Genomic DNA, 25,274 nt, shown 5'->3' with positions numbered 1-25,274 from the left:
CCGGCTGCTGCCCCGCCCGCCCCGGCTTGCTGCCCCGCCCAGCACCACCCTCTGGCCCACGGCGGCGCCCTGCCCACGTGTTGGAAATATGCCCTAGAGGCAATAATAAAAGGATTATTATTATATTTCCTTGTTCATGATAATTGTCTTTTATTCATGCTATAATTGTATTATCCGGAAATCGTAATACACGTGTGAATACATAGACCACAACATGTCCCTAGTGAGCCTCTAGTTGACTAGCTCGTTGATCAACAGATAGTCGTGGTTTCCTGACTATGGACATTGGATGTCGTTGATGACGGGATCACATCATTAGGAGAATGATGTGATGGACAAGACCCAATCCTAAGCATAGCACAAGATCGTGTAGTTCGTTGGCTAGAGCTTTTCCAATGTCAAGTATCTTTTCCTTAGACCATGAGATCGTGTAACTTCCGGATACCGTAGGAGTGCTTTGGGTATACCAAACGTCACAACATAACTGGGTGACTATAAAGGTATGCTACGGGCATCTCCGAAAGTGTCTGTTGGGTTGACACGGATCGAGACTGGGATTTGTCACTCCGTATGACGGAGAGGTATCTCTACGCCCACTCGGTAATGCATCATAATAATGAGCTCAAAGTGACCAAGTGTCTGGTCACGGGATCATGCATTATGGTACGAGTAAAGTGACTTGCCGGTAACGAGATTGAACGAGGTATTGGGATACAGACGATCGAATCTCGGGCAAGTAACATACCGATTGACAAAGGGAATTGTATACGGGGTTGCTTGAATCCTCGACATCGTGGTTCATCCGATGAGATCATCGAGGAGCATGTGGGAGACAACATGGGTATCTAGATCCCGCTGTTGGTTATTGACCGGAGATCCGTCTCGGTCATGTCTACGTGTCTCCCGAACCCGTAGGGTCTACACACTTAAGGTTCGGTGACACTAGGGTTGTAGAGATATTAGTATGCAGCAAACTGAAAGTTGTTCGGAGTCCCGGATGAGATCTCGGACGTCATGAGGAGTTCTGGAATGGTCCGGAGGTAAAGAATTATATATGGGAAGTCGAGTTTCGGCCATCGGGAAAGTTTCGGGGGTCACCGGTATTGTACCGGGACCACCGGAAGGGTCCCGGGGGTCCACCGGGTGGGGCCACCTATCCCGGAGGGCCCCATGGGCTGAAGTGGGAGGGGAACCAGCCCCTGGTGGGCTGGTGCGCCCTCCCTGGGCCCCCCTCTGCGCCTAGGGTTGGGAACCCTAGGGGAGGGGGCGCCTCCACTTGCCTTGGGGGGCAAGTTTGCCCCCTTGGCCGCCGCCCCCTAGGAACCCTATATAAAGAGGAGGGAGGGAGGGCAGCCGCACCCTTACACCTGGCGCCTCCCTTCCCCCTTGCTACACCTCTCCCTCCCGCAGACGCTTGGCGAAGCCCTGCCGGATCCCTGCTGCATCCACCACCACGCCGTCGTGCTGCTGGATCTTCATCAACCTCTCCTTACCCCTTGCTGATTGTACGTGTGTTGAACGTGGAGGTGCCGTCCGTTCGGCGCTAGGATCTCCGGTGATTTGGATCACGACGAGTACGACTCCCTCAACCCCGTTCCCTTGAACGCTTCCGCTCGTGATCTACAAGGGTATGTAGATGCACCCCTCTCTCTCTCGTTGCTAGATGAACTCATAGATTGATCTTGGTGAACGTACGAAGTTTTTTATTTTATGCAACGTTCCCCAACACCACGCCGCCCCACCCCCGCCGGCCCGGCTTGCCACCCGGCGACGCCCCGCCCCCGCCGCCCAAGGTGATTTTTTTATAGTTTTTTGTGTTTAGGTTTTGGTTTTAGTGGTAGGATTAGGTTACTGCCAGATTTAGGTTTACATAATTAGAAGAAGAAAATAATTGAAAAAAGAATAATAAGTAGAAGAAGAGGAAAAAGGGAAAAAGTAAGAGGCTTGCCGAGGTTATAGATGGTGGAGCCAGTGGGTCCCGCCTGTCGTAGCGCCCATCCCGAGAACCCCTGGTCTGAGTGCTGACCCGTCGACCGTGCGTCGCCATTCCTGAGGAGAAAAGAGAAAGAAGAAGAAGAAGAAGAAGAAGAAGAAGAAGAAGACACCCCGACCCACACCCCGACACTACATCCACGTCCCACAAGTGACGCCGATGTCTGGCGTCCCAAAGCAACTGTTCTCGGCGTCCCTAAATAGCAAGTATCGTTAGTGCGAGGTACATGTGGCCGTCGGTGTCGAAGATTATATCCACGTCTCACAAGTGACACAGGGGTCCTGCGTGCAGCAGCAACAGTTCTCGGTGTTGATGGCGGTCGAACACCATTGCAAGTTTGTCTGGCAGCCTCAGAGATGATGATTGAAAGCTAAGTGTTGAAACTTGAAACACCCAAACTTACTCAAGTCGGTTTGGTTGTTTGAAATTTCAAAACTTGGCTTTAATCCTCATCGCAGAGGCTGCCAGACAAATTTGCCAAGGTGTTCGACCGTCATCGGCCACCAGACCTATTGTTGCGGGATGCCGGGCGCCGGCTTCACTTGTGGGATGTGGATCTAGTGTTCAACACCAACCGCCTCATGTACCTTGCACCGATGGTAGTTTCTATTTAGTTTACCCGGGGACGAGCGGGTTAGAGGGTTCCTTGGTACTAATGGTACCGTAAATAGCAAGTACCGTCAGTGTGAGATACATGTGGCTGTCGGTGTTGAATACTTTCTATGTTACTCATCTTTCGATTTAAATATGCAGTTATTTCATCACTGTGAGGGTCTAGTGTTCGACGAGCTCCGCCCCTGCGTTTGTTGGTGACCACAAATGACATCTCCTCCTCCCCCCTTCGTTTGCTCCGTTCCGGTTTTCGTGCCGATGAAACTTGCTAGCTATAGGTGTCAATCATCATTATGCGTAACCACTATGCGTCTCCCGTTCGAAAGGGTTACATCTATAAATATGCATGCATTTGCATATTTATAATCGCGATTCTTGCGAATTGTCCAACGTTATCCATGGACAGCCCGAGTATGTGTAGATTGGGTTCGTTTTCCCATATGCTCAGCTCCGGATCCGATGCAGAATTTCGTCAGTGCCTCCCTGTTGTTCTCCGGGTACACATCCTCTCTGCTTATTGCCGAGACATGTATCAGGAAAACAGCAGGGAGGTGCTGCCGAAATTTTGCATCGAATCCAGAGAAGAGCATGGGAAAACAAACCCGATCTACACATACTCGGGTGGGATTAGGACCTATCCTTACCTATTAGCGTGTAGGTTGCATGGACGTAATAACACTGACAAACTCCATTAACTGATGGATATGGTTTGCTTAATTAATTATGTATATATTTCTTGTTTGTCCAGTAGGAAGTCAATATGAGTGATCATGTGTGGATGTACACCGGTTACACTAGTCAGTATGTTTGGACCGAGGAATGGTTAACAAAAACTAAGGGGTTTGTTAGAGCCGCATTTGCAAATGGCCAGAAATTAAGCTGGTGCCCCTGTGTCCGGTGCGACAACTATAATTAGAGGGACGAGCTTCAAATGAGTAAACACCTGGAGAAGTTTGGTTTTATGCCTGGTTACACAGTCTGGACATTACATGGTGAGTCTGCCCAACGTGCCAGAGCCGAGGTGGTTCATCGTCGCACCGACGAGCATGGTACCGGGACCGCAGACATGGTGCAAGACTTTGACGAGGCTCGGGACTCAGACGAGGAGATGGAGGAATCTGCAAAGGCATTCACTGAAATGTTGGAGTCCTCAAAACGTCCTCTCCACGAGCACACTGAGCTTTGTCAGCTGGATGCCATCTCACAAATAATGGTTTTGAAGGCTAAATTCAACTTGGGCAGAGAATGCTACGACGCGATGATGATAGTTTTCGGACGATTTCTACCCAAAGTCCATGTGCTACCTCCAAACCTGTACCAGTCAAACGAAATCCTCCGTGCTCTTAAGATCCCAATGAGAAGATACATGCCTGTGAGAAAGGATGTGTCTTATTTAGGCTTCAGTATGAGTACTTGAACTATTGTCCCATTTGCAGTTCTTCTAGGTATGTTGTGGTAGACCATGGTATGGGTGAGAAGACGCATACCAAAATACCCTTTAATGTTCTTCAATATATGCCAATCGTACCAAGACTTCAATGTCTTTTCATGGTCGAAGAGATGGCCAGACAGATGACATGGCACAAAATGGACAAAAGAACCGAACTAGATGCAGATGGGAATGTGATGATGGTGCACACATCGGATGCTGAAGCGTGGAAGCACTTCGATGCATTACATACGGAAAAAACGGCAGATCCAAGGCATCCTCGAGTCGCCGTCAGCACAGATGGGTTCGGTGTGTTTGGTCAGATGGCCGCCCCATACAGTTGTTGGCCCATGTTTGTGATTCCACTCAATCTCCCCCCCCGGGCAGATTATGCAAAGAAAGAACATTTTCCTGACGTTCATAATTCCAGGGCCCAACTATCTGGAGAAGAATATGAATGTGTACATGCAGCCGCTTAAGGACGAATTGCAAGAAGCTTGGGATAATTGGTTCAAGACATACGACGCCTTTAGCAAAGAGAACTTCATAATGTGTGCCCGGTACATGTACTCGATGCATGACTTGCCGGTGTATGCTCTATTCATTGGCTGGTATATGCATGGAAGGTTCCCGTGCCCCACATACAACGGAGCTCTTGAGTTTGATTGGCTGACGGCGGGGCACAAGTATAGTTGCTTCGACTTGCATAGACAGTTTCTAGATCCTCGCCATAAGTTCAGGAAAGACAAGAAGAACTTCATGAAAGGTAAAGTTGTCAAACACTCTGCACCACCTGCGTTGATAGGCCAACAGACCCTAGATTAGTTAAACGCTCTCGAGCTAGATCCAGAGCATCCAGGGTATTTCAAGGGGTATAATAAGGAACACGCCTGGACTCACAAGACATGCTTCTGGGATCTGCCTTACTTCAAAGACCTCCTTTGCCCACACAACATCGACGTGATGCACATTGAAAAGAATATCGCCGAAGCCATTTTTGGTACATTGTTTGCAATAGGGGGGAAATCAAAGGATAATACTATGGCTATAGACGATCAAGAGGAGCTCTGTGATAGACCGTTACAAAACATGCAAGAACCGAAAGGAGAGCGGAACTGGAAGAAGCCAAAGGCATGGTTCAATCTTGGAAGGCCAGCTATGAAGGAAATTATTTTATGGGTGAAAATACAGTTGATGTTCCCCGATGGGTATGCAGCAAATCTATAGAGGGGAGCGAGTCTTGATAACTTGAAAATATTTGGTCTCAAAACTCATGATTGGCACATATGGATTGGGCGGATAATGCTGGTGATGTAGTGTGGCTTCATCCCTGAGGATGAATGGCTAGTACTAGCAGAGCTGAGCTATTTCTTCCGTGTTCTTTGTGCGAAAGAACTATCGCCTGGCCTCCTAGAAGAAATGGAACAGTTGGCGCTGGAGTTGATTTGCAAGTTAGAGATGATCTTTCTGCCAAGCTTCTTTAATCCAATGCAACACTTGATTTTGCATCTCCCGACCGAGGCACGATTGGGGGGGCCCGTGCAAAATCGTTGGTGCTACTCAACTGAGAGGATGCAGAGGACGCTTCGAGCAAAATGTAAAAATAAACGTAGAATAGAAGCATCAACGGATGAGGCATTCGTCACTGAGGATGCGTCAAACTTCATGACAGCACACTACGGAGCCAAAAATCGTAATTTGCATAATCCGAAGCCTCGGTACAATGCTGATGAGCCTAAAAAGGGTCAATCCAACCTCAGCCTATTCAAAGGGAATCTCGCACCATCCAGTGCTTGGAAACTAGTATCGTTGGATGTTGAAGAATGGCGGACCATTTGGCTGTATCTCTATAACAACCTAACAGAAGTGCGACCGTACATCGAGTAAGATCTCGTTATATTATTTCACAACTTCTAATTTCTTTGAACTGCTCTTATTCCTGGATATTTGATGCAGTCGATATGTCGCCATATTCTCGTATGGAGCGGTGATCCAAAAGGATTCTGTCGAAGAGTATGAGCTTCTGGCAAAGCAAGGGTGCGAATATCCCAGTTTCATCTCTTGGTTCAAAAAAAAAACGGTAATTTCCATTAGACCCTGTCATTTCTTTGTCTAATTTGCGACTAATGCAAGAATCCTTTCATATTAAACTTGTAGGCTAATTCAGAGATTATGGATGCCGAATTGAGACAAGTAGGTAATGGTTTTGACTATAAGGTGCGTTCATTTGATAATTACGACATCAACGGGTATCGCTTTCGTACCTATGGCAAAGAGCTATCTATGGCCGACCGAAAGTCTACAAATTTTTGTGTCTCTGCTATCGGCGAAGGAGGTGTCGAGTATTATGGAAGAGTTGAAGCAATTTATGAACTTCAATTCTTTGGTGAAAACCCACCAAACGTCGTAGTTTCAGATGTTATTGGTTCCAGCCCAGGGAGACTACAAGGACTCATGAACATATAGGGCTAGTCGAAATCAAACAAAGCACCCATTTGGATGTTCCTGATGTCTATATTATGTCTCAACAGGCAACCCAAGTTTTCTATCTACCGTGGGCATGTCAAAGTGATCCAAATCTCAGTGGTTGGGATGTCGTTTATGAAGTGCCGCCACATGTTAGACAACCTCCCCCCCCAATGAAGAGGATTATGAATGTCACATTAACCAAGACACATATGACGAAGGAGAATTCTTCCAAGAACCACGTCTTGCCAAAAAATGATTCAAGAAACGCACTACTCCACCCCAGAACATTGAAGTAGACAACGATAGTGAATCTAACCCTGAGCCGGAACAAGAAGAGCCGGAAGAAGAAGAAATTACTGCTGCAGATGACCTGTCAATGCTTGAACGATTACGTAAAGGTGGCCTTCCACATGATGATGCATTTATTAATGATGATGATGAGCACGTCATTGCCGATAGTGATGATGATGATGCATTTATTAATGATGATGATGAGCACGTCATTACCGATAGCGATTATTAGGTATTCAAATTTTTATGTTGTACTTTGTATGATTTATGTAGTTGGTATGTATAATTTCTTACTTTGTATGGTTGTTTCTTATACATAGTGCCATGGTCTTGATGTCCGTCCCCATCGGCCCTCGCCTGCTTTATGATTCAGATGTGGTAAATTCTCTTTCATAACTATTTGTTGCATTTCGCATTTATGACAATTATGGCCATCAAGCTGACATAGAGATATTTTAATCTAGGAGGTATGTGAACCAGAATTTGAAACCAACCCTCTCGTCGAGAAGTTAAATTTAGTTGAAAAAGAAAATGAGTATTTCAAAGAAAAAATTAAAAGAATTGAAGAAGAAAAGATGACATTGGAGTTGTATGTTGCCGATGTCATCGATGATCACAAGATGAAGATGAATGCAATGCACTTGAAGATGGATGCAATGCGCCTGAAGCTTAAGAAGATTAGAAAATATGCCATTGATAATGAGGCTTGGTATCATTATGCCGTTGGATCAATTGTTACCTTAGTTGCGATCTTCATCATATTTTTGTGATGAGGGTAAGTTTTCTCTAATGTTTTGCTTTACAAATGTATACTTAGCTTATTTTCCTCCTAAATGGCATAATTACCTAAGTTAAATAAAAAATGAGCTATACTTAGCTTATTCAGTTCATTTATGACATACTTAGCATACTTAGGTAAAAAATGTCATGATAATCTTTGTTACCTCCAAAATGATATAGACTTAGCTTATTTTCCTCGAAAATGACATAATAACCTTACTAAGCTCCAAAATGACCTATTTACCTAGCTTAGCTCTAAAATGAGCTACACTTAGCATTTTTACCTAGCTTAGCAATAAAATGGCATTTGTACTTACCTTAGTTAGAAGAAGAACAAGATAAAGAAGAGGAGAGGAGAAAAAGAAGGAGAAGAAGAAATCTTCTTCTTATTCTTCTTCTTCTTCTTCTACTTCATCCTCTAACTAGTCTTCTTCTTCTTCTTCTAACTTTCATCTTTCCCAATTTGCAGTTTTGCTTTACGTGAGGAAGGCTTGGATTCATGGAGTGTACTATTATTCTATGCTTCCTTGTTGTTTATGAAAACTTGTTTGGATATGTATGTCTATATGGATATGTTATTGGAAACTTGTTTGTGGTTATGTATATATGGATATGTTGGACTTTGTTGAACTATGTTGTTGGATTTGATGAAATATGTTGTTGGACATGCTGTTGGATATGTTAGATATGCATGCATGTATATCTATGTCGGAAACCATGTCTAATTAATTGGATTAAAATAAAAGCAGGGGATGTATAGCCTCTTTGTTGTCCGCTGGTAGTCACCTGTGCAAACTGGGAACACTGGCTGCCTATTTGGTCATTTTGCCATCTGCAAGCGGACGTCAAAGTGACCAAATAGGCCTAGCAAACAGGGCCATCTATGTCGTCTACTGGCAGACGGCATAGTTGGCCACGTGGCAGCTTCTCAGTGCTGCCCTAGCTAAGCTCTTTGCCATCCATCAGCGGACGGCAAAGAGCGCAGTTAACCCCCTAACGGCCCTCACCCCACACCGCTGCTGTCCGTCGTCGTTGTCTGCTGGCCTTGGATGGCGGACGGCACAATCCTTTGTCATCCGTTTCTGCGAAGCAGACAACAAAGAAGGCCTTTGTTGGCACGTGTTAAGCCAAATGATTTGCCGTCCGCTGGCTGACGGCAAAGGACTTTGCCATCCGGGATCTATGCCTTTGCCGTCCGCCATGGCGGACGGCAAAGAAGCTGATTCCAGTAGTGCACCGAGTTTGTGAATCATTGTGTAATGGTTAGATTTTGTGTGGAGGCTATATATACCCCTCCACTCCCTCTTTATTCATGGAGAGAGCCATCAGAACGAACCTACACTTCCATTACTCATTTTTTGAGAGAGAACCACCTACTTATGTGTTGATACCAAGATATTCCAATCCAACCATATGAATCTTGATCTCTAGCCTTCCCCAAGTTGCTTTCCACTCAAATCATCTTTCCACCATAGCCAAATCTGTGAGAGAGAATTGAGTATTGGGGAGACTATCATTTGAAGCACATGAGTAAGGAGTTCATCATCAACACAACATCTATTACCTTTTGGAGGTATCACCTAGATTGGTTAGGTGTCGCTTTGGAGCCTCCGTCAAGATTGTGGAGTTGAACCAAGAAGTTTGTAGGGGCAATCAGATCGCCTACTTCGTGAATATGTACCCAAGTGAGGCAAGTCCTTCGTGGGCGATGGCCTTGGTGGATAGACAAGGTTGCTTCTTCGTGGACCCTTCGTGGGTGGAGCCATCCGTGGACTCACGCAGCCATTACCCTTCGTGGGTTGAAGTCTCCCCCAACGTGGATGTGCAATAGCACCACCTATCGGAACCAGGCCAAAAATCTCTGTGTCTCCAATTGCATTTGCACACTCCAATCCCACCCCTTTACTTTCTTGCAAGTTGCATGCTTTACTTTCCGCTGCTCATATACTCTTTGCATGCGTGCTTGAATTGTATTGTGTGCATGGTTGAAATTATGCTAATCTATCACCTCAACTTGAAAATCTTAAAATCTGCCAACTTTACTTGTTGAGGGTCTAATCACCCCCCTCTAGACACCTCTTCTCGATCCTTTCAATTGGTATCAGAGCTTTGGTTTCCATAGCTTTGGTTTAATCACCATTGGAGGAAGATGGATGAGTCTATGTTGGGAGTCTTAGACATAGAGTGCCTATTCTTGATGGAGAGTTCTTTAGTGAGTGGAAAAATGAGATGCTTGGAATCTTTCATGAATATCATTTGCACAAGTACATTACTACTCCTTGCGAAACCCTTGTTGATCCTTGCATCGTACCCCGGATGAGTCCTTTGACATGATCCGCAACCTTAGAACTATCAATCTTATCACTAGAGGTTTGCCTAGAAATTTCATTGGTCACTTGCCAGCTCTTGATTGCTCTTATACTATATGGAAATTTCTTGAGGAACGATTTCCGAACTATTCCTTGAAAAACTTAGATGAGATTCTTCACAAGTCCATTACTTTGAGAAAGATGAATCCCAATGATCCTAAGTTTGGAGATTGTTTATTTTAGGTTACCAATATTATGCATGCCAGAGGAGATGTTGGAATCATTAGCAATATTATTTCCGAAGCTATTATAATTCATAGAGATGAACATTGTCAAAATCATATGTCTAATGAATTACTTTCTCTAGGAAATGATCACTTGCAAGACGATGTTGAACATGGATACTATGATGAGGATGATGATGATGACTTTGATCTTGAAGAGTCTATGAGACACTTTGGTCTTATGGCTAATCTTCGCGGCTACATGGCTGGAGGAAAAGAGTGGGTCCTTGATAGTGAATGTACCGATCACATGATCAGGGACAAAAATATGTTTCTTCAGCTTGCTGAAAACGATGGCCCTCGAAAGTATGTCACCTTTGGTGAAAACTCAAAGGGTAAGGTGGTTGGCCTTGGTAAGGTGACCATCTCACATGATAGCTCCATACAAAATGTGATGCTCATTGAATCTCTTGGCTATAATTTACTTTCGGTATCTAGATTAGCTAACTTTGGATTTAATGTGCTATTTACAAAATAGATTCCCAAGTGTTTCAAAGAGATAATCATAAAATGGTCTTTATCGGCATATGTAAGGGTGATCTATACATTGTTGATTTCACTAAAAAGGCTCAACCTAGAACTTGCTTAATTGCTAAATCTTCTAAAGGCTGGTTGTGGCATAGAAGATTAGGTCATGTGGGCATGCAAAATCTTGACAAGCTTATTAAAGGTGATCATATCCTTGGTGTTAAAGATGTTATATTTGACAAGGATAGACTTTGTAGTGCTTGCCACGGAGGAAAACAAGTTGGAGGAAGTCATCCCATGAAGAACATCATGACCACGAGAAGACCACTAGAGCTACTTCACATGGATCTTTTCGGTCCCAATGCCTACAAGAGTCTCGGTGGTAAATCATTTGGGTTGGTCATTGTTGATGATTTTTCACGATTTACGTGGGTGTTATTTCTCGATGATAAATCGCAGGTCCAAAACATCTTCAAAAACTTTGCTAGGAAGGTCCAAAACCAATTTGAAGTGAAGATCAAGAAGGTTCACAGCGACAACGGAACGGAGTTCAAGAACGCCAATGTGGACACCTTTCTTGACAAAGAAGGTATCTCACATGAGTTCTCGGCTACGTACACACCTCAACTAAACGTAGTTGTTGAGAGGAAGAACCAGACGCTCATCGAAATGGCGAGAACGTTGCTTGACGAGTACAAGATGCCAAAACACTTTTGGGCGGAAGCGGTTGAGACAGCTTGCCATGAAACGAATCATATATATCTTCACAAGCTACTCGACAAGATGGCATACGAGCTTCTCACCGGTACAAACACCAAGTTGGATACTTTCGGGTATTCGGCTCAACATGCTACATTCTTGATAAGCATCGCCGTTCAAAGTTTGCCCCCAAATCTCATGATGGTTTCCTACTAGGTTATGGCTCAAATTCTCACACTTACCGTGTCTACAACAGTTTCACCCAAAAGGTTGAAGAGACGGTAGATGTAAAGTTTGATGAATCTAACGGCTCACAAGTAGAGCAATTGCCTATTGATGTAGGTGACAAAGATCCTTCAGAAGCAATCCGGCAAGATTCGCCCAACGGAGGTGAAGGAGAGTACATCGTCCGTCCAAGTGGAAGCCTCAACTTCACGCCAAGGTGAACCACAAGTTGACTTGGATGCATCCACAAGTGGGACACATCAAGATGATTAAAACGAGGATGTACAACAAGATGAATCTCAACGACCTCCTTCTCCACCTCCACGGGAGAACAACAACGCCAACAACAATAAACAAAGACAAGAAGAAGAGCAAAATGATGAAGATAATGTTCCACCCCGACCCAAGCAAAATCTCTCATGGGTTCGAGAAAGAGTCTCACGAGATCATCCCGTCAAACAAATCTTTGATGATATTCAAAATGGGAGAATTACTCGCTCTAAAACTCGTTTGGCTAATTTCTGTGAACATTACTCATTCATCTCTAGCATTGAACCTATGAAGGTTGAAGAAGCCCTTGATGACCCGGACTGGGCGAACTCCATGCATGAAGAGCTACACAACTTCGAGAGAAACCACATGTGGACATTGGTTGAGAAGCCCGACGACAAGCACAATGTCATTGGAACCAAATGGGTGTTTCGGAACAAGCAAGATGAAGATGGACAAGTTGTATGAAGCAAGGCTCGTCTCCTTTCTCAAGGCTACACTCAAGTCTAAGGTATGGACTATGGTAAGCCATATGCCCCCGTTGCTAGACTTGAGTCCATTCACATTTTACTTGCTTATGCCAATCATCATGATATCACCTTATATCAAATGGACATCAAATGTGCTTTTCTAAATGGTGATATTGAGGAGGAAGTTTATGTTAAGCAACCTCCCGGCTTTGTCAATCCTGAGAAACCCGACCATGTTTACAAACTTCACAAAGCTCTCTATGGTCTTAAACAAGCTCCTAGAGCGTGGTATAAATGCTTGACAAAGTTTCTTATTGAGAAAGGTTTTGAAATTGGTAAAATTGACTCTACACTTTTTACTAAAAGGGTTAATGGAGAATTATTTGTGTGCCAAATTTATGTTGATGATATCGTATTTGGTTCAACTAACCCTCATTTTAGTGAAAAGTTTGGAAAGCTAATGTCGGAGAAGTTTGAGATGTGTATGATGAGTGAACTCAAGTTCTTCCTTGGTTTGGAAATCAAGAAAACTAAGAAGGGAACCTTTCTCTCTCAAACGAAGTACACTAAGGACTTGTTCAAGAAGTTCAACATGCAAGAATGCAAAGGTATGAATAAACCCATGCCTACTAGTGGACATCTTGACTTGACAAAGGATGGCGAACCGGTTGACCAAAAAGTTTACCGCTCTATGATTGGTTCATTGTTATATCTATGTGCCTCCCGTCCCGATATTATGCTAAGTGTGTGCATGTATGCACGCTATTAAGCATCCCCAAAAGAATGCCATCTTAAGGTTGTGAAAAGGATAGTGAGATACATAATTCATACACCAAATTTTGGCATTCGGTATCCTAAGAGGTCTTCCTTCAATATTGTTGGCTACTCCGATTCTAACTATGCCGATAGAAAGTCCACTTCGGGTACTTGTCAATTTCTTGGTAGATCTCTTGTGTCTTGGTCCTCCAAGAAACAAAACTCGGTACCCTTATCCACCACCGAAGCAGAATACATTGTCACTGGTTCATGTTGTGCTCAATTACTTTGTATGACCCAAACTCTTAAGGATTATGGGATATATGTGAAACATGTTAATTTGCTTTGTGACTATGACAGTGCCATTAAGATTTCTCACAACCCCGTGCAACATTCTCGAACTAAGCATATTGAAGTTCGTCATCATTACATTCGTGATCATGTTGCCAAAGGGGATATCAATCTTAAGCATGTTCATACCAATAAGCAATTGGCGGATATATTTACCAAACCACTTGATGAGAAAGTGTTTTGCAGGTTGAGAGGTGAATTGAACATTATTGATGCCTCAAATTTGGAGTAGAAACTCCATGTGGATGCTTGCAAGGCATGTGCCTTTATATGACTAATCCTTGATACTTCTCTTATGATGATGATCACATATCATGGATATACTTGTACCCTTGCATGCTATCTAACCCTTGTAGGTACTTGGATGCGTCCAACTCCATGAGATTGCAACTCAATCACACTCTAAGCAATCTCTACATCTCCAAGTCTCTACAATTTGGTGGTTGAAGTCAATCAAGCACAAATCCATTCAATTTATCCTTTGACAATTTCTCTTATATATGAAAGTTCATTTGGAATCAAATTTCATGATTGTCATTTGGATACACAAGTGCTTTTCCTTGCAAAACTAACCCATGTAGGAGGATGAACTTCAATTACAAGTGGTCAACTCTTGATGGACTACATCAACCTTGAGAATCCTACACAAGTTCAACTACACATGAACAAGATCAAACTCACCACCAAGGTATGTCATTCCATCTTAGAGAAGCTTTATCCCAAGACATGGTTCAAAGCAGCTCAACAAGATGAGAATACATCAAAAATACTTAAACGAAAAATGGCAACCCCATTTTGAGCTTAAACGATGAGTATGACCTATGATCAAGTGACCTCACTTGACTCCTAAGTCAATATACTCTAATATATGTGACTTTGTCGCCGCCCACTTCTAGATGAAGTTTTCTGTTGTTTCTCTATGTTCTTGCATTCTTTTTTGCTTGAATTTTCTTTTCCCCTTTAAAAAAAGAACTTCATCTAGACTTTCTTTCTAACTTTTCTTTTATCCGCATTTTTCTGCATCCAATTCCTTGCAAATCTTTGTGAGGTCTAATTTGCCTAAGTGAGCTGAGGTGATAAGTGTAGATTCTCTTGATTGATTTCGGCCTCACCGAATTGTTTTCTTCGGCCTAACCGAACCATCTCGGTGCCACCAAAGGCAACAACTCGGTGCTACCGATTTCACTACTGAGATAAAACCTATGTCACTTGCTTTCTGCATATTTGTCCCAGCTCCACTCAATGATGCCTGTCCTCTACTAGCATCATATTACATGTTGCTTTATAATGTGACTCAAGGACCAAACCTTGTTGACTCATGCTCCAGAAGTCCCTTCTTGGAAATTGATGTCAAAGGGGGAGAGAGAGCACGCCAAAGCTTATTAAATAGGAGGTAGTGCACACTTCAAGCCTCTCCTGATGCTTCTTAGTTTAAGAGGAAAGTTGTCTCATGTCTTCAAGAGGGGAAATACATGATAATTCATGTTGTGTTTATTTATTCTGATTTTCTACTACGCTATCTTCTCCCATTATCCAATCTCAGATTCAGGGGGAGCAAGACATCTAAAGGAAGAAAATCTTTGGAATTCATTGCATATCTTTATTCTTGGGGACATGTCTACAACCAACTAGAGTGCTTAGTACTCACTCTCTACATGTCATCCCAGTCTTGGTATTCTTGTGATCTTCTGCTCTTGCTCTATTTAGTAGATGTTCTTGTGTTATCTAACCTTGTTTACTCAGGTTCATCTCTTCCAAAGCCAGCTCAAGACCACAAGGTAAGTATATGCATCACACTCATGTGCATGAGGATCTCTTGCTGATGTAAATATTGTTTGCAAGAGAGATTCATAAACATGAAAGTACACTCTCAACATCTACACATTTGCTTTGATATTTGCTCTCATGCACATATCTTTAGCTCTGATGTTTGCTTTCTGCTCTTATGCATATAGCCAAGATACATGTAACTCATTGCTTGCTGTGTCATGCTTATACAGTCTCATGCTTGCATTCTCACATTCACCTGTTTGCATACAAATAGGGGGAGCTAATGAATGTTTCATGTCTTTCCAAAGCTTTTCTTACTATCTCCTTATATACTTATCTAAACCTTTGATGTATGTTGTCATCAATTACCAAAGTGCTCCCAGGGTGATTTTGGTAATTAATGTCAACATATCTCTTGTTGGACTAATACTTTCATCTAGTATATTTCAGATAAGTTCAACATTGGAGTGGCATGGACAAGAGGATGTTGAACCCCTTCAAGATGCTAAGGACAAGCATTGGCAAAAGCTCAAGACTCTACATTTTCCATTTTAGTGGTCCAAGATCACATTGAATCCATCGGAAAGCCAACACTATTAAAAGGGGATGAGGTGTTGCTTAATGGCTTGCTTGCTCAAAATGCTTAGTGATATGCTCCAAAACCCTCAACCACTTTCCCACTTCCATATTTGTCCTAAACGTAAAAGTCAAACTCGGCCCCACCGTATTGATCTATCCGGCGCCACCGAGTTCATCTGACATAGCCATAGCCACAAACCCTAATCACTTCGGTCTCACCGACAGGGATCTCAGTCTCACCGAGATGGGATTGTAAACTCTCTGTCTCCCTTCGTAACATTTCGGTCTCACCGAAATGAGTGATCGGTCCCGCCGAGTTTGCAATGCAAACTCTTTGTTTCCCTTTAGTAACACTTCGGTCTCACCGAAACGAGTGGATCGGTCCCACCGAGTTTGCCTGACCAACTCTTTGTTTGCCAATTACTAAAATCGTTAGCATCGAGTTTATGTAATCGGTCTGACCGAGATCAAGTTATGCCCGAACCCTAGTGCATCGGTCCCACCGAGTTGATATTTTCGGTCCCACCAAAAATTCTAACATTCACATTTATAACTGAATCAGTCTGACCGAGTTTCTTGATTCGGTCCCACCGAGTTTGGGAATCTGTGTGTAACGGTTAGATTTTGTGTGGAGGCTATATATACCCCTCCACCTCCTCTTCATTCATGGAGAGAGCCATCAGAATGAACCTACACTTCTACTACTCATTTTCTGAGAGAGAATGTCCTACTCATGTGTTGAGACCAAGATATTCCAATCCAACCATATGAATCTTGATATCTAGCCTTCCCCAAGTTGCTTTCCACTCAAATCATCTTTCCACCATAGACAAATATGTGTGAGAGAGTTGAGTGTTGGGTAGACTATCATTTGAAGTACAAGAGCAAGGAGTTCATCATCAACACACCATATATTAACTTTTGGAGATTGGTGTCTCCTAGATTGGTTAGGTGTCGCTTGGGAGCCTCCGTCAAGATTGTGGAGTTGAACCAAGAAGTTTGTAAGGGCAAGGAGATCGCCTACTTCGTGAAGATCTACTCAAGTGATGCAAGTCCTTCGTCGGCGATGGCCATGGTGGGATAGACAAGGTTGCTTCTTCATGGACCCTTCATGGGTTGAGCCCTCCATGGACTCGCACAGACGTTACCCTTCGTGGGTTGAAGTCTCCACCAACATGGATGTAAGATAGCACCACCAATCGGAACCACGCCAAAAATCTCCATATCTCCAATTGCGTTTGCACACTCCAATCCCATCCCTTAACTTTTTTTGCAAGTTGCATGCTTTACTTTCCGCTGCTCGTATACTCTTTGCATGCTTGCTTGATTTGTATTGTGCATGGTTGAAATTATGCTAATCTATCACCTCAACTTGAAAATCTTAAAATCTGCCAATTTTACTTGTTGAGGGTATAATCATCCCCTCTAGATACCTCTTCTCGATCCTTTCAGCCAACAATGGATAACACAGGCATCTCTGTCATTCTTGCTTTGCTTTCAGTTCTTCCTCTCTTCAGTCCGTGAACTCCTAGTTTTCCCACCAACTCCTTCATTTCTTTTTCATGACCAACCATGTTTTCCACACAATTACAGTAGGTAGTTGTTTCTGGCCTAACTGATTTATCAAACTTTCACGGTGCTTGGTGCAAGTCCGCATGGACCATATCCATGGCCTGCTTATAGACATGATCTAGGTTTTTCTTGAATGATGTTGACTTCTCTTATGTAATCACTAGATCTGGCGAAGAATTCCAGAAATGTTTCATTATAATGATCTGGCATCAAATTCTTGCTGCATTCAACCATCAACTTCAGTACATCATAATCAAACTCATCAAGCAGGTCCTCCGCATCGAACACTGCAGCTTTGGTATCAAGGAGGAGAGCAGCAGCTTGCTCCTTATGGCTTAGAAACTCGACCTAATCAATGAAGTCAAGCATTTTGGGCTTTGTTGTCTTCAGCTTCCAAAGATCAACCCTCCGCTGATCAAAATTCTTTTTATCATGTGGTTGTGCAGCTGTCCTGTCTTTGTGTGACGACTCTAAGGTGCTCTGTCGATAACGAATGTCGGTTAAAACTGAAGCTGTCCAGCTGGAGAATTGTGACATGCATTGAGCTTGGAAAGCACCCCCAACACCATCATTGAATAATCCCCAAGCCTTGGCCATAATTGAGGACTGTTGAGATCATATAAACAAATTAAGCTTAGTTCAAAGAGTACGGTATTGAAAAGAGGCAATCATCTTGAACGGGAGACACGTAGCCTGAAGATGTACTTACCTTGTTTATTGGATGATTTGATGCCATGTTGTGGGAGAGTTGCTTATTCTTCTATTTGGTCAGTATACCTTGGGTACAGGCGCTGCTGACCTCACATGCCTTCTGATGTAGTTCTGCAATTATGTTGTTGTTAAGGAGAACCTTATAATGTATGAAGTTGTAAGCACACATGTAAACTCGGTTCCTTTATATAAGGTGTATTTGTTTTTTAATAAAATTCCACATTGTAAGGTGCATTTCTTCTAATTCCTCATAATCCCTTTTTTATCCCTATGGAAAACAAAAGTATCTCTCTCCCGATTGTTTGTATCTCTCTTTATAAAAAAAATAAGGAAAGTATCTCGCCCTGATTGCCTATATCTCTTTCTTTCAAAGTTTAACTGATTTACTTGTTAGTGATCAACAAATTTGACAAGGGTAATTTTGTACTAATGTGTCTATAACTTGTTGCCTTGGTCATTGTGCTAAAAAAATATACACCTTGGATAAAGGAATGGAGGGAGTATATAGTTGAATTTTGTTTCGGTGTTCATTATAGAAAGGTGTAAGAACAAAAAAACTACTCCAACATATGCAACTATATTGGATACTTATTCAAGGGAAGTATTCGTCTTTGACACTAAGTCCATTTCGTTATGTCCCCTTTTCACTTTGTAGGCCCACACACCAGAGAGACAGTAATGACCAAAAACAGGACATGCAGTTATGCACGCAAAAACCAGTGGCAAAAAAGCCTGTTAGTACACCTTAAACAAAATGCAGAGAAGCACCTATTTCCTTCACGATTAGGTTCAGTGTTATTTTAAAAGAGTATCATGCCTACGTAATGCCAAGTCAGTTTGAAGTTTCCTATTCAACAATAGATCTCAATGGTTTTGGATGTAAGAGAGGAAGACCCTTGGCAAAGGCATCCAATATTCTTTGGATGGTTCGTTTGTGTGTGTGTGTGTGTGTGCGCGCTAGAAATACATCAGTAGCAGCAGAAGACATATCTCTCTCCAGTCTCCTCGGCGCCGGCAACGAGACAACCTCGGCTTCTCCGCAGTGATCGGCATTCGCCTCCCGCCATCTCTTTCCTTCAAGGCGCAAAAAATCTGCGAGAGCTCGGACTCGAACCGAATATCTCCTTGCTCACATCACACCATCGTAACAACCACGCCAAAGGAACTTCAAGACGCCATGTTCCATCACTTTCTTTCCTTATCATTTTTTCTTTCGTTTTTTCTGTTTTCTGTTTTTTTTTTCATTTTTCCTGTTTTCGTTTTTCCTTTTTCTTTTTTCCCTTCTTCCTCATTCGATGATTTTCTTTCGAATTTATTCACATTTTCTTTAAAATTGATGAACCTTTCAAATTCCATGAACTTTTTCCTAATTCAATGGACCTTTTCAAATTTGGTAAACTTCTTTTCAAATTTGTTGAACGTTTTTCCATATCTGATGAACTTTTTTTAAATTTGATGACATTTTTTCAAGTTCGATGAACTTTTTTCAAGAGTGATGAATTTTTCCTTCAATTATGTGAACTTTTTTCAAAATCGATGAACATTTTTCAAACTTGTTGAACTATTTTTCAAAACCGGTGAACTTTTTTTCAAAAACGATGGACTTTTTTTAAAACCGATGAACTTTTTTCCCAATATTTTTGAACCATTTTTGAAAATTGATGAACTTTTTTCAAATCCTAAACTTTTTTCTCAATATTTGTGAACTATTTTTTAAAATTGTTGAATTTTTTTCAAATTCGATGAACTTTTTCTCAAAATCATGAACTTTTTTTCAAAATTGATGAACTTGTTTCAAAATCAATGATTTCATTTGTGATTCATGATCTTTTTTCGAAATGGTTTCAAATAGTTGAAAATTCTAACACTACAGTAAATAGATGTATAATAAATTGCGCACTTATAAATGTTGTTAAACATTTCGCCCTGTTCTTGGTCACTAGCACGTAGCTAGGCCAGGTATTAGCTTTTCGTATATGTGTTTGAGAGGGCGCTTGTTCGATCCACTACAAGACGTATTTTTGCCTATTTTTTCACGCTACCCACGAGCGAGCAAACTTCAGGCGCTAGTAAGCCGAACTGGTGCTGACAGCGCCGGTTAGGCGAAATCACTAATTAAGGAATACTTCTTGAGAAGATCACTCCAACTCGAAAAAAAAATTCTAGGTGAGACCCATCCTGATGGATGACACGTGGCATTTACAAATCACAAAGCATTTACCCCATCCCCACCTGAAATCAGGGGGAAGAGATTAGATGCTTTGTGATTTGTGAATGCCACTTGTCATCCATCAGGGCGGGTCTCACCTGGTTTATATGAGACCTGGTCTCATATAATTTTTTTCCCTCCAACTCCCCCAGGTTGCGACAAGTGACGTGCGGCATTTGCGCCACTTGTCGCAACCTGGGAATTTTCTCTTTTTTCGTAAATTCGTTTATTCAAAACGTTTTATCTTTTAAACCATGCGTACAAATCTCGAACCGCTTTCACCATTGGATTTCATGCATCGAGATCTTCAAAACTAGATCCCATGTTGATAGGTTTTGACGAACTTTTTTTTATGAAAAAAACCGGACAAAAACCGAACCGGGAGCACGGGTTTTTTCCCTTTCCGAAAGAGGCATGTTCGTGCCTCTGACGAAATCACAGCCGTGCCTCTCGCGAAAGAAAAACCGTGCCTGTCGCGAAAGAAAAAAAAACAGAAAATGTGTTTTTCCCGTTTCCGAGGGGACATGGCCGTGACTCTCGCGGAATCAAAACCGTGCCTCTCGCGGTAGAGAAAAAAACAGAAAACATGTTTTTTTTTGTTTCCAAGAGGCCCAGCCGTGACTCTCGCGAAAGCACAACCGTGCCTCTGGCGGAAGCAAAATCGTGCCTCTCGCTAAAGAAAAAAAACAGAAAATTGTTTTTTTTCGTTTCCAAGAGGCACGGCCGTGCCTCTTGCGAAAACAAAACCGTGACTCTCGTGAAAAAATGCCTTTTTTTGCGCAAAAAAGTTTTATTCCAATTTTTTGATCGAATAGCTAGGAAAAACCGGTGGAAAACCAAAACGTAAAAATAATCCGAAAAAAACCATTTAAAAAGCCAAAAACGCGTGCGGAAAAATAAAAAAACAAAATCTTAAGGGAGCGCCCAGAGCGCGACACGTGGCGAATGACTGAGAGCGCGCCAAGTGGCGCTGATCGTTGTGAGGCTCCCGAAGGAGCACTCGTTAATTAGTTGCTCCCCCGGTTAGGAGCTCCCGTGTGGATCAGGGAAGGAGATGACCATGATTTTGCCTGCCGGCGTTTTCGAGGAAAGGCCCAGGAAGTTAACCCGCAACTGTTTCAGGGAGCAACTAATTAACGAGTGCTCCTTCGAGAGCTTCACAACGATCAGTGCCACTTGGCGCGCTCGCAGCCATTCGCCACGTGTCATTCTCTGGGCGCTCCTTCCGGATTTTTTTTATTTTTCCGCACGAGTTTTCGGCTTTTTAAATGGTTTTTTCGGGTTTTTTTTACGTTTTGGTTTTCCACCAGTCTTCCCTAGCTTTTCGATCAAAAAAAATTCTGATTTTTTTCGCAAAAAAAGCATTTTTTTTCGCGAGAGGCACGGTTTTGCTTTCGAGAGAGGCACGGCCGTGCCTCTTGGAAATGAAAAAAAATGCGTTTTTTCGTTTTTTCTTTTCGCGAGAGGCACGGTTTTGCTTTCGCGAGAGGCACCATTGTGCTTTTGCGAGAGTCATGGTCGTGCCTCTTGGAAACAAAAAAAACACGTTTTCTGTTTTTCTTTCTTTCGAGAGTGGCACGGTTTTGCTTCCGCGAGAGGCACGGTTGTGCTTTCGCGAGAGTCACGGCCGCGCCTCCTCGGAAACGAAAAAAAAACAGGTTTTCTGTTTTTTTCCTTTCGCGAGAGGCACAGTTTTTTTCCGTGAGAGGCACGGTTGTGATTTCATCAGAGACATGGGCGTGGCTCTTTCAGAAAGGAAAAAAACCCATGCTCCCGGTTCGGTTTTGTCATGCGTTTTTTTCGTGAAAAAAAAGTTCGTCAAAACTTATCAACATGGGATCTAGTTTTGAAGATCTCGACGCGAGGAATCCAACGTCGAAAGCGGTTCGAGATTTGGACGCACGGTTTAAGAGGTAAAACGTTTTGAATAAACGGATCTTTAAAAAGGGGAAAACTCTCAGGTTTCGACAAGTGGCGCACATGCAGCGCGCCACTTGTCATAACCCGGGGGAGTTGGAGTGATCTCCACAAGGAGTACTCCTTAAGTAGTGATTTCGGATGTTTCGGTAGACGCACACGTCTTATAGCTGAAAAAATAGAGCGGTCCTAATGTTCGTACCATTATAAAAATTGTGCATGATATTTAAAAATGACATCTGTGTTTAAACATATGTTTCATGGCATTTCAAAAAATGTTCAAGAAATTTTCAAAATTTATTTGTGAAATTTTATAAAAATAGTCACAACATATTAAAAGAATGTATGTCATATTTAGAAATATGTTCTAACACGTAACAAATGTTTTGCACATTTTAAAAAATGTTTGAGTGTGTGTTTAAAAATGTTTCACTATGTATTGAAAAAATGTTCAATGCGCCTTTTATAAATTTTCAACATGTATTTAGATAAATCTTTAGAATGTAAAAGAATGTTAAGGTGAATCTGGAAAATGTTCAACTTGTATAAAAAAAGGTTGAACGATTGTCTGAGGAAAGTCGACATGCTTGAAAAATGATAAAAATAAAAAATGGAAAGAAAAAAGAAAGAAAGAAGACCTAGTATAGTAAACATACAAGAAAATTAGATCAAATCTGGTTCCAAAAAAAGGCAAAGAAATTAGTTTATACAAAAAAAAGTAAGAAATAAAACCAACCCAACACCTCCTCTTTGCTGTGTCGGCCCATCGACAACGCGTTATAGGCAAGACGGTGTTGCACCTCACAATAAGCGAGATACAATGAAATCAGGAATTACTTTTAGCCTTTGAAAATGTCACTCCCACCTTGGATGGAGCCATCCCGTGTAGACCTTGAATAAAATATGCCCTACAGGCAATAATAAAGTTATTATTTATATTCCTTATGTCATGATAAATGTTTATGATTCATGCTATAATTGTATTAACCGGAAACTTAGTACATGTGTGAATACATAGACAAAACATATGGTCCCTAGTATGCCTCTACTAGACTAGCTTGTTAATCAAAGATGGTTAAGTTTCCTAACCATAGACATGTGTTGTCATTTGATGAATGGGATCACATCATTAGAGAATGATGTGATGGACATGACTCATCCATTATGTTAGCATAATGATCGTTGAAGTTTATTGCTACTGCTTTCTTCATAACTTATACATGATCCTCAGACAATAAGATTATGCAACTACTGAATACCGGAAGAACACCTTGTGTGCTATCAAACGTCACAACGTAAATGGGTGATTATAAAGATGCTCTACAGGTGTCTCTGAAGGTGTTTGTTGGGTTGGCATAGATCGATATTAGGATTTGTCACTCAGTGTATCGGAGAGGTATCTCTGGGCCCTCTCGGTAATGCTCATCACTATAAGCCTTGCAAGCAATGTGACTAATGAGTTAGTTGCGGGATGAAGCATTATGGAACGAGTAAAGAGACTTGCCGGTAACGAGATTGAAGTAGGTATGAAGATATCGACGATCGAATCTCGGCCATGTAACATACCGATGACAAAGGGAACAACATATGTTGTTAGGCGGTTTGACCGATAAAGATCTTCTTACAATATGTGGGAGCCAATATGAGCATCCAGGTTCCACTATTGGTTATTGATCGAAGATGTGTCTCGATCATGTCTACATAGTTCTCGAACCCGTAGGGTCCGCATGCTTAACGTTCGATGATGATATGTATTATGAGTTATGTGTTTTGATGACCGAAGTTTGTTCGGAGTCCCGGATGAGATCACGGACATGACGAGTGCTACGTCTTGAGCTTGTGTTGGTTTTCCTTGAAGAGGAAAGGGTGATGCAGCACAGTAGCGTAAGTATTTCCCTCAGTTTTTGAGAACCAAGGTATCAATCCAGTAGGAGGCTCCTCACAAGTCCCACACGCCTACACAAACAAACAAAGAACTCGCAACCAACGCGATAAAGGGGTTGTCAATCCCTTCACGGCAACTTGCGAAAGTGAGATCTGAAAGAGGTAATATGATAAGATAAATATATTTTTGGTGTTTTATGATATATATTGGAAAAGTAAAGATGCAAATAAAAGTAGATTGAAAGCGTATATGATAAAAGATAGACCCGGGGGCCATAGGTTTCACTAGTGGCTTCTCTCAAGATAGCATAAGTATTACGGTGGGTGAACAAATTACTGTCGAGTAATTGATAGAAAAGCGAATAATTATGAGATTATCTAGGCATGATCATGTATATAGGCATCACGTCCGTGACAATAGACCGACTCCTGCCTGCATCTACTACTATTACTCCACACATCGATCGCTATCCAGCATGCATCTAGAGTATTAAGTTCATAAGAACAGAGTAACACCTTAAGAAAAATGACATGATGTAGAGGTATAAACTCATGCAATTGATATAAACCCCATCTTTTTATCCTCGATGGCAACAATACAATACGTGCCTTGCTGCCCCTGTTGTCACTGGGAAAGGACACCACAAGATTGAAACCAAAGCTAAGTACTTCTCCCATGGCAAGAAAGATCAATCTAGTAGGCCACACCAAACCTATAATTCGAAGAGATTGCAAAGATAACTCAATCATACATAAAAGAATTCAGAGGAGATTCAAATATTTCTCATAGATAAACTTGATCATAAACCCACAATTCATCGGATCTCGACAAACACACCACAAAAAGAGTTACATCGAATAGATCTCTAAGAAGAGGAAGGAGAACATGGTATTGAGATTCAAAGAGATAGAAGAAGCCATCTAGCTAATAACTATGGACCCGAAGGTCTGTGGTAAACTACTCACAACTCATCGGAGAGGCCTTGGAGTTGATGTAGAGGCCCTCCGTGGTGGATTCCTCCTCCGGCAGAGTGCCGGCGACGGCTCCAAGATGGGATCTCGCGGATACAGAAGGTTACAGTGCTGGAAATAGTTTTTGGGTGACTCCCTTGATGGTTTCGGGGTACATGGGTATATATAGGAGGAAGAAGTACGTCGGTGGACACCCGAGGGGCCCACGAGATAGGGGGGCGCGCGGTGTAGGGGGGCGCCATCCGCCCTCGTGG

At 42.3% G+C, this 25,274-nt stretch overlaps 1 pseudogene; it reads right to left on the bottom strand.

Moving 5' to 3' along the window:
* LOC119350036 overlaps positions 1–18,063 on the bottom strand; it is a 22,517-nt pseudogene extending 4,454 nt beyond the window's left edge.
* Positions 18,064–25,274: the final 7,211 nt, after the last annotated feature.

Source organism: Triticum dicoccoides, chromosome 1B, assembly GCF_002162155.2.
Source record: "Triticum dicoccoides isolate Atlit2015 ecotype Zavitan chromosome 1B, WEW_v2.0, whole genome shotgun sequence".
Lineage (NCBI taxonomy): Eukaryota > Viridiplantae > Streptophyta > Magnoliopsida > Poales > Poaceae > Triticum > Triticum dicoccoides.
The sequence above is the reverse complement of the archived record's forward strand: the minus strand, read 5'-3'. Positions and strand labels throughout refer to the sequence as shown.